Source organism: Hemicordylus capensis, chromosome 2 (genome assembly GCF_027244095.1).
Source record: "Hemicordylus capensis ecotype Gifberg chromosome 2, rHemCap1.1.pri, whole genome shotgun sequence".
NCBI lineage: Eukaryota > Metazoa > Chordata > Lepidosauria > Squamata > Cordylidae > Hemicordylus > Hemicordylus capensis.
The window spans coordinates 150,601,711-150,611,202 of NC_069658.1; positions in this window are offsets into that span (position 1 = coordinate 150,601,711).

A 9,492-nucleotide genomic window follows, 5' to 3' on the forward strand; every position below is an offset into this window, starting at 1 on the left:
TGGGAGGTCATACCTACCAGTCCAAGGTACTCCCGTTTGGTTTGGCCTCTGCACCTCACGTCTTTACGAAATGTATGGCGGTGGTAACGGCACACCTCTGGCTGCAAGAGGTGATGGTCTTCCCTTTCATAGACGATTGGTTATTGGTGGGAAACTCCCGCGAAGGCCTCAAAGAACATGAGCGGCTCACCCTTCAGCTGCTTCGGTCTATGGGTATAGAAGTCAACTTCAAGAAATCGAAACTCTGACCACTTCAACGTATGGAGTTTCTCAGCACGCTGTTGGATTCCAGAAAGAGCAGTGCATACTTTGCCCCTCAGAGGGTGCTGAGCATCAGAGAGGCGGCCCTGCGTTTCTGCCACAAGAGGTGTCACAGGGCCAGGGTGGTGCAGAAGCTACTCGGGCACATGGCTTCATCTACGGCTGTTCTGCCACTCGCACGCTTTCACATGAGGCCTCTACAAGTGTGGTTCCTGGACAACTTCAATCCCCACCTTCATCGCCCAGACAGACAGATGTGGGCCCCGCGGAGCGTACTGGCATAGGTACAATGGTGGACGAAGTCCGCACATCTGACGGGGGGTGTCCCTTTCCAGCCCCCTCCACCGAGATTGTCAATAACAACCAACGCTTCCACATCTGGATGGGGAGCGCACTTTGGGAAATTCACAGTGGCCGACCTTTGGCCTCACCATCTCAAGTACGAACACATAAACTACCTGGAGTTAATGGCCATCCTCCTAGCACTAAAGGCCTTCTGCCACTGGATCTGGGGACAGTCTGTTCTTATCTTGACAGACAATACCACAGCCCGCTCATACCTAAACCGTCAAGGTGGGACGGTCTCTTGCAAGTTATTGTTTCTGGTGCTTGAGATCTGGGCGTGGTGCACACGCAGAGGTATCTGGCCAACAGCGGAGCACATAGAAGGAGTCTCAAACCCCCTGGCGAAAGCCCTCAGCCAACAGACGGGAAACTCTCATGAGTGGTCTCTAGAGAGGAATGTGTTGAAAGGCTTGTTCCATGGCTGGGGGACTCTGTCGGTGGATTTATTCGCCTCGGAGAGCAACAGAAAGTGCGTCCAGTATTGCAGCAGGGGTGGGATAGGCCGACGAACCCTGGGCGATGCGTTCCTTCACCACTGGGGAAGAGACTTTGTGTACGCATTCCCGCCGTTCCCTTTAATTCCAAGGGTACTTGAGAAACTGAAAATGGACAGAGCAGATGCGATTCTGGTGTCGCCTTGGTGGCTGCGGCAACCCTGATTCACTTCCCTCCTGCAATTGGCCAACCACACCTTTGTGCACCTGCTGGTATACCTGGAACTGTTGACATTGGAGGGGGCCCGCAGGATCCATCTGAACGTAGAATCCCTCCATCTGACGGCTTGGAGGATCTGACGCTCCCCTCTATCTCAGACTCTGTACTTAAAGTCCTGGAAGCAGCACGGAAGCCATCTACACGACGCTGCTATGCTGTCAAGTGGAAGAAGTTTTCTGATTTTGTGGCGAAGTCTGGTCTAGCCCCTGATCAGGTCCTGGTCCAGACTATCCTGGAATATCTTCTGGCTCTGAGAGAGTCTGGACTGGCACAGGCATCCATCAGGGTGCATTTGGCCGCTATTGCTTCCTACCACAGTTATTTGGGTCTGTTTGTTGACCTGGTCGTTAAGAAGTTTTTGAAAGGGTTATTAAATTTGTTCCCAACTCATCCATGTTTGTTGCCCATATGGGACCTTCAACTAGTTCTTTCACGGTTAATGTCACCATCTTTCGAACCCATGGCGACTTGCTCTTTGAAGCTCCTGTCATTGAAGTGTCGGAGTTCCATCTGGCGCAAGAACTAAGGCTGCCCGTTTTATTCCCTGATCCACGCACGGAGAAAGAAAGGGCCTACCACTCTTTGGATGTTCGGATGGCTCTTGCCTTCTAGGTAGATCGGACAAGACCCTTCAGAAAGACAGAGAGACTCTTTGTCAGCTTTTCAGGCTCATCTATGGGCATGCCTATATCAACGCAGCGAGTTTCATCCTGGGTAGCAGAGACTGTATGTCTAGCCTACCAGCTGGTTAAGAAGCAATTGCCGGGCCCTATTCGGGCCCATTCCACGAGGGCAGTGGTGTCATCGGAAGCCTTTTGGCAGGGAATTGCATTGGAGGAGATTTGCAGGGCAGCTACCTGGGCTAACCCGTCTACCTTCATACAACACTATGCGCTGGATGTCCGTTCCAGAGATCAGGCGTGCTTGGGGACGGCAGTACTTCACTCAGTCTCTCATTAGGCTGCTCCCACCAGCCAGGTAAGCTAGCTCGCTATGATCTCAAGTGTGATGCACAGAGACCACGAAGAGGAAGGGCAGGTTTCCTGCTTGTAACCCTAGTTCTTCGAGTGGTCTTCTGTGCATTCACACTCCCACCCGACATCCCCACAGCAGCTGGTCTCTTTTGTTGAGCGGCGGTCTCCTTGACTGAGGTAGTGTGGGGATCAACCTACAAAGGGAGTGGGTCTTCCCACTCTTTTTTCCGTTTTGGGGGGTGAAGCTTTGGAAGGTTCCAGAACGTGGCTCTGCGCAGGCGCATAACCCAAGTGTGAATGCATAGAAGACACCTTGAAGAACTACGTTTACAGGTAGGAAACCTGCCCTTTCCTTGATGCCCCTTTTCATTCCTCATTTCATTCCGCGTTTCATTCCAGCCCCTTTTCATTCCTCATTTGTGTGTTTGTGCGTGTGTGCATTTCTTTTAGGTGGCATATCTGAGCTGAGTAAGGTAAGCAGAGGCAGAGGCGCTTTTACTCCTGGATTTTGGGGATGCAACCCCTGGTGTCCATACTTCTTGGGGGCACCCAAATAATCTTTAGTCTGTCCTGTGTAGTGTGGTTTGTGCCCTCAAGAACGTATGTGTTTAAAAAATGTTTAATTTGCATTGGTGGTGGGTGGGGGCTCCAAAGTCCTTTAGGTCCAGGTTCCAAAATTACCTAGGTGCACCTCTGAGCAGAGGCGATCTTGCCAGCAGCGCTTTCTCTTGGGGGCTTGTAATTTTTATCCCCCAGTTAATTAGCAGAGCACTAAAGGCTACCCACTCCAGTTACAGATTAGTTGCAGAGTTTAGTTGTTGCAGCTATTTAGAGAAGACACATGGAGATTCTTGTAGAATAAATACAAAATATTTATGGGTGAAGTACACCTTTGGATAGGAAAGACCTAACCCTAATTTATAGAACAACATAATGAAGGAGAGACAAGAGAACATGCTGGCAAGGAATTGAATGTAGATTTGATCTCAAAAAAATTTCCTACTGACAAAGAACTCTACAGTGAACCTCTTAGTACAGATGAAAAGATCTTCATTATTTCAAATGGGCCATGCCAACCACCAGGTCCATTTCCACAGCATGGCCAGTCAAACAGACGTTTCTCAAAAACCTACGATTCAGAATTGAGTAAAAGTGGTCTAAAACTGCAGCGGAAATGGCTGTGCTACTCGCCAACTTCAGACCAAGCCTACTGTCAACCATGCTGGCTTTTTTCTCAGGACAGAGAGGGAGGATGGGTGAGAGGAGTTCGTGACTGGCATAATCTGAAAGGGAAGATAGAAGTCCATGAAGGTGCTGTTGGCCATCAGGAGTGTAGCACTGTTCTGGATCATTGGCGGCTGAACAAAACAGTGTCAGCAGAAGCAGAAGCTGCGATTAGGAAAGAGGCAAACTTCTGGAGGCAAGTGCTTGATAGAATCATCAATGTCACTGACCCTGGCTACGTCCAACCTGGCATTTAGAGGTCACAGGGAAGATGTGAGCTCAGGTGGAAATCATGGCAACTTTCTCTCCATCATCACCTTAATTGCAAAATATGATCCTGTATTGCAAGAGTTGCTAAATATTCCAGAGCGACAAACAAAGTACCTGAGCCCTGCTCTTCAAAATGAACTGATTGATATACTCTCAGAAAGCGTCAAGGAAGAAATAATAAAGGATGGCAACACAGCTGCATTTTTCTCTGTCATCATAGACACAACACAGGATGCTGGCAAGACAGATCAGCTCAGCCAGGTAGTCCGCTTCGTTTCTGTTGAGACCAACGAAAAGGATCAGCCAGTTGAAATAAAAATACATGAAACATTCTTGGGCTTTCTGGTGGTGGAGGATCAGTCTGCATCTGGCTTCACAGAGACTATTTTGAATGCTATGGAAAGCAATAAACTGGACCTCCTAAAATTGCGAGGCCAAGGATATGATGGAGCTGCAACCATGAGTGGTGTCTACAGTGGTGTGCAAGCTAGAATTCAGGCTTTACAGCCAAAGGCAACTTACGTTCATTGTGCTGCCCACAACCTAAACCTAGTCTTGAATGATGCAGTGTCCAGTATTCCAGAGGTAAGGAACTTCTTTGGAGTTGTGGAAAGAATATACATCTTCTTTGGACATAGCATCAAACGCTGGCATACATTAGCTCACTTAACATCTGGATCAAAAACCACACCAGATGGTCGTCACGTCATGAGGCACTAGTAGCCCTTCAGTGCCACTTCACAGATATCCTCAAAGTTTTTACTGAAATAATCCTCCAAAGCAAGAAGAACGATGAAATCTCAGAAGCCAAAGCTTTGAAATCCAAAATGGAGCAGTTTCAGTTTGTCTTCCTTATTGTGCTGCTGTCTAACATTTTAGGACCTGTTAATACTGTTTCAATGATGCTACAGTCCCCAGAAACCGACCTCAGCAAAGCAGCAACCTATCTCCAAACCATTCACACTAATTTGCAAGAGAACAAAAATGAGTATGACTCCCTCGGTGAAACTGCAGCAAAAATGTCAGAAAAGTGGGGAGTATCCCAAGTGTTTGAGGAGCAACGCGTGCGAAAGGTGAAGAGGTTTCATGATGAGCTATCTGAGGATCAAAGGCTAACAAATGCAGAGGACCGTTTTAGAGTAAATGTGTTCCTCTGTGTGCTGGATATAGCTTCCTCACAATTGAAACAACGCTTTGAGGGCCTACATGAAATTGTTACTATATTCAGTGCTCTTCACCCATCAACACTGACATCAGCAACTGATGAGGACTTAATTGAAGCAGGAGAACTTTTGGTCAGTAAATATGACACGGACTTGACTACCTCTCTTCCAAGACACTTGCTACAGTTTAGAAATTTATTGAAAGAAGAGATTTCCAAAAAAAACAAAACACCACCCCACAAAAAAAAACAAAACCAAAAAACTATAAAAGAAGTTGCTGAACTGCTCATGATTGACAATTGTGGCCTTTGGATCAGTTACCCTGATATCTGCACAGCATATATGCTTTTCCTGACCCTACCTGTAACAGTGGCATCTTCTGAGAGATCATTCTCAAAACTGAAGCTCATCAAGAACTACATGAGCAGTTCCATGTCGCAGGAAAGACTCAGTGGCCTTGCTCTTATATCCATTGAAAATGAAAGGGCAAAGAAATTGGATATACAAAAGATAATAGACTGTGCTGTTATTTACACCTTTTAACTAGTTGGGATAGTTAGCAGAGTCTACATTGGGCCAGGAGAAGGAAAGAAAGGTGGTGACGGGTGGGGTGGGGGGTCCATTTTAAAATCTTGTCTATGGGCCCAAGCCAACATTGTTACGCCCCTGTTGTAACCGTAGTTCTTCGAGTGGTCTGTGCATTCACACTAAGCAGAGGTAAGCAGAGGCAATTTTGCCATCTGGTCTTCCTAGTGCTATGCAATGTGTTCCTTTTCATTCCTCATTGGTGTGTGAGTTTGTTTCTTTTAGGTGGCAAATCCCAGATGGGTAAGGTAAGCAGAGGCAATTTTGCCATCCTGTCTTCCTAGTGCTAATCAATGTGTTCCTCTACATTCCTTGTGTGTCTGTTTGTGGGTGTTTGTTTTTAGGTTGTGAGTCCCAGCTGGATAAGGTAAGCAGAGGCAATTGCCATCAGGTCTTCCCAGTGCTATGCAATGTGTTCCTGTTCATTCCTTGTTGTTGTTTTGTGTTGTGTGTGTTTCTTTTAGGTGGCAAATCAGAGCTGGGTAAGGTAAGCAGAGGCAATTTTGCCATCAGATCTTTCCAGTGCTATGCAGTGTGTTCCTTTTAATCCCTCATTTGTGTGTGTTTGTGTGTGTGTGTGTTTCTTTTAGGTGACAAATCCCAGCTGGATAAGGTAAGAAGCCCATGGAAGGTCTTTCCAGTGCTATGCAATGAGTTCCTTTTCATTCTTCTTGTGTATGTGTGTGTTTGTTTTAGGTGGCAAATTCCAGCTGGTTAAGGTAAGCAGATGCAATTGCCATCAGGTCTTGCCTGTGCTATACAGTGTTTTCCTTTTCATTGGGGGTGTTGTTGGGCCTCGTGGGGTGTAAGGTCTCCATCTGATTGATTCTACCCCTGTTTAGGGGTGCCAGTCGCTCTGGCCTCATAACTCCTGAGGTCTTGGCAATGTCCTAGGCTAATGCCTCCACAGGCATTCCTTTGCCTATGTCACCTGCTGGAGACTTGACATCCCAGAGCTGTATGCCTCTTGACAGCTCTCAGCTGTCTGCCCCTCATCACGGGCCAGACCATTTTATATAAGCGTGAAATCTCACAGCAACTCTCACAAGACCTGGCGATCGCACTATTGATCTCGCGAGAGTTTGGAGTGTGATCTTGCAATATGCTAACAACGTCCCACGAGACCACGTCAGTGTCGGGTGACACTAGGTTACCCGACCACGGGAGCCACTAGGGCCTGCCGGTCTCAGCAGGTGGGGGTTGGGACCCGTCTGAGGGCGCAGCATTCCCGCCCTGGTTGGGAACGTTCCCACCGGAACCCTCTGGACACGGGAGGTGGGGGATAGAGATGTTGGGACCCTGACAGGTTTGTACGAATGGTTCAATAGCAAACTGGTCTGCTGCGAACCAGGCTGGTTAGATGGTTTGATCGCGAACCAGACAGGCCTTCAGGAAAGGTGGTGCAGTCCAAGATCAAGCCAAATCAGCCCTGACCAGCAGCGCCACAATGCTGGTCAAGAAGCCACACTGCTGGTCAGGGATCAGGACATGGCTCCCATGTAGCCGTCCTCTGTGAAAAGTGGCTACATGCATGGGATGGCCAATGGGGTCTGTGTGGTGCTGCTGCTACTTATGCGGCACACATGCTTCCCTCCTCCAACTTTGCAGGCTTTGCGGCTCCCACCCACCCTGCCTAGTTCAGTGAGAGATTAGCTGGTCGCTTATGGGCCGAGTAGGAATTTTTGGTCTTCACCTGATTGGCTTTGCGTGAAGATTTTTTCGCCTACTCCTCACTGACTGTCTTTTAAAGGGAATAGCCCCCTTTTTAGGGGTGGGAGTCTGGTTGCAGGTTAAGTGGTCACTTTGGCAGGTGAGTGTGGGCTTTGGAGGTTAAGACCTTGATTGATGCTCAGCCATAGGTACCTTTCAGGTAGAGATGGATTCATGGAACAACCTTTCAGGGTTTTGTGGCCCAGGGGTGTCTGAGGTGGCCAGAGCCTTAGGGGTATACTTGTGGGTCAAATGGGCCGTAAGCCAGAATTTGGCTTTTAAAAAGCCAAATCTGGTCACCTAGCGAATGAACCACTTTTAGGGCACTGTTTAGCTGACCCACTCAGAGCTTCGGGGCTGGAGGGGTGGTGACCAGTGTTTCCTCTAACAGGAATTCCCAGCTGTTGACTACAACCCCCAGAATCCCAAGCTACAATGGCTTTTGCTTGGGGATTATAGGAGTTGTAGTCCACAACATCTGGGGATCCATGTTGGAGGGGACAGTGGTGGTGACCCTGGTGGCTACCTCCTTGACACAGTAAACTGTGTGGCTTGGTGGGGCTATGCTGAGGTTTCATATGGCATCTGCCAAGCCTGGCTGCTTTGCCCAATAGTGAGAGGAGCTCAACCCTCGCTAGGAGGCTGTGCCTACCCGAAAAGGGGATTGGAGTTTCCCATACTCTAGTTTATGGAGGTTATAGTTATGCCTGTTGCAGATCTCTGCATAGTTTATAGTTAATAAAGTGGCCCTAGTTTTCATCCATACATGTGTGTCCTGTCTTCCTTTGGGGATCTGGGGGCAAAGACTTAATAGCTTGGCAATGCTGTCCATCGAGAAGCAGAAGATCAAAGAAATTCTGGACTTCAGTCATAGAACCATCAAATTGCTTGTAAGACAGAAAGAGTGTCAGACCAATTTTCTTTACAAGCAATGATAAGAAATGGCACTTCTCCAAACAACCAAATGGAGGATGTTCCGGTCAGAAAAAAAGAGGCAGCAGAACAGGCATTGTTGCCAGAGCTGAGCTACTTTATTTTGCACTCATTGCAATCAAAACCACCTTTTATTTCGAGGAGGAGGAGTAGGAGGAGTAGGAGGAGGAAGAAGAGGAGGAGGAGGAAGAAGAAGAAGAAGAAGGAAGAAGAAGAAGAAGAAGAAGAAGTTGAAGTTGTTATATAGCAAATGTTAATTTATTAAATAAATAATCACATTTGCCACATCCTGCCTTGGCTGAGTATTTGAAAATATACATCTTTCTTCTCACCTAAGTTGTTCCTTAGTGCAGAGAAGCAGGTTGTGGAGATATCTTGCTATTGGCAGTTGGATGCAGAGGCGCTCTTACCCCCGGAACTTGGGGAAAATGTCAGGGGGGCCTCCTGCCACCACCCCGTGCCCACCCTGTTACAGACCAGGCCTGATCTATTTACCAAACATGCTCATTAGCCAGTATACAAAACAGGTCTGGACCATAATGTCACCAAAGTGACCTTGTTCTTTTATATTGATGACCACGTATGATCTGGATTGCAAAGAAGGAAGGAGATCAAGCTAGTCTTCAAAGAGGTTCAATGGGCTTTATTGAACATAAAAGGCTTAACAACAACCTAGCAAAGCAGAATTGCTAACAGTATTAAAACAGAACATCTAGCCAGTACCAATATTTTCCACCCAGTGTGCCTAAATGACATATGTGCGTGCAATTAAATCTTCCTAGAGCCTAGTACAGTTTAGATATAGGCGGAAAAGGGGGGGGGGAGGAAGGAAGGCTGAGGGCTGGTAAGGTTTTGGGGGGATCAGAAATTAGTAAGGGGGGCGAGGGGAAGGGAGCAGGAGAAGGGGAAGGGATGAAGGAATTCCAGGCTTGTAGGAGCAGCATATTTACCAGGCTGGAGAATGGTGGATCTTTCAGCTGAAGAGGAGAGACTGTAGCTGGGAACAGCAACAGAGAATGGTCTGGCTTCTGGTGGGCAAGCAGACAGGTTGCTCAGAGTGAGGCAGAGAGTGAAGGTGCCATGGCTGGGGAAAAGTCTTGACTTCTCACTGCGCAGTAGAAGTCACAGGCAGTTCCTGTCCATGAGCAGAGTTCCTGAGCAAATCTTGCTGTAGGCACAAGATAGCTAGCGTGTGAGCAGAATGCCCGTAGGCACAGAACTGCTAAACTGCCATGTCCAGAGACTCCTTCTTATAGTGGTTCCATCCTTTGATGTCCCTTTTTAGTCTTCTGGATCACAAAAGGCATTTATTC